A 952-nucleotide genomic window follows, 5' to 3' on the forward strand; every position below is an offset into this window, starting at 1 on the left:
TGTTGAGCTGCACTTGAATTCACATTCTTAACAAAACAATTGCCCGAGTGCACACACACGTTCCACACACAGTTGCCATTTATTCTTCATCTTCATCCTCTTCCTCCTTATCTTCATTTTCTTCCTCCTCCTCTTCCTCATCTTCTGGCTCATTCTTCTTCTTTGAGCCAGCTGGCCTATCAGGGCCCTTCTTTCCTGCTTCACTTTTGTCCTTGGCACGATATGCAGCAATATCCTTCTCATATTTCTCCTTCAGCTTAGCTGCGTTCTGCTCATAGGGCTGCTTATCTTCGGCCTACTGTTCAGACCACATCTCACCCAATTTCTTTGCAGTATCCCCAATGAAGAGGCCCGGGTGCTCACTCTTGATCTTTGGGCGATGTTTAGAGCAAAACAGGAAGAAGGCAGATGGTGGACTTTTCAGAGCATTGGGATCTTTTTTCTTGCCCTTCTTATCACCTTTGGGAGGAACATAATTTTTCATCTCCTGGTCGTAGCGAGCTTTATCACTTTTTGCCATGTCTTCAAACTTGGATTTTTCCTTGGCAGACATGGTCTTCCATCTCTCCGAACACTTCTTAGAGAACTCGGCGAAGTTCACCGAAGAGTCTGGGTGCTTCTTCTTGTGCTCTTCCCGGCAGGTCTGCACGAAGAAGGCATATGAGGACATCTTGCCCCGCGGCTTGCTCGGGTCGCCTTTACCCATGGCGGCAGAGCAGCGTCTACCCGTGGAGGACAAAGGGGGTCCGGCTGGGCCCAGCTTCTCCTCAGACTCCTGGTTTTAGTTTTTATAGAATTTATTTGCTTTAATTCTTTATATCCACTTACTTGACTCAGTTTTGTTTCATTAATATTACATAGGAATGATTCCATTTCTACCAGATTTTTGAGTTTGTTAGTGTAATGACTTTCAAAGTTTTTTCTTATAATTCAGAATTATCCCTATATTATC

At 44.5% G+C, this 952-nt stretch overlaps 1 pseudogene; it reads right to left on the reverse strand.

Moving 5' to 3' along the window:
• Positions 1-53: 53 nt before the first annotated feature.
• Positions 54-751, reverse strand: LOC125344734 (annotated as a pseudogene).
• Between the last annotated feature and the right edge of the window lie 201 nt (positions 752-952).

The sequence above is a fragment of the Perognathus longimembris genome, unplaced genomic scaffold, assembly GCF_023159225.1.
Source record: "Perognathus longimembris pacificus isolate PPM17 unplaced genomic scaffold, ASM2315922v1 HiC_scaffold_4117, whole genome shotgun sequence".
Lineage (NCBI taxonomy): Eukaryota > Metazoa > Chordata > Mammalia > Rodentia > Heteromyidae > Perognathus > Perognathus longimembris.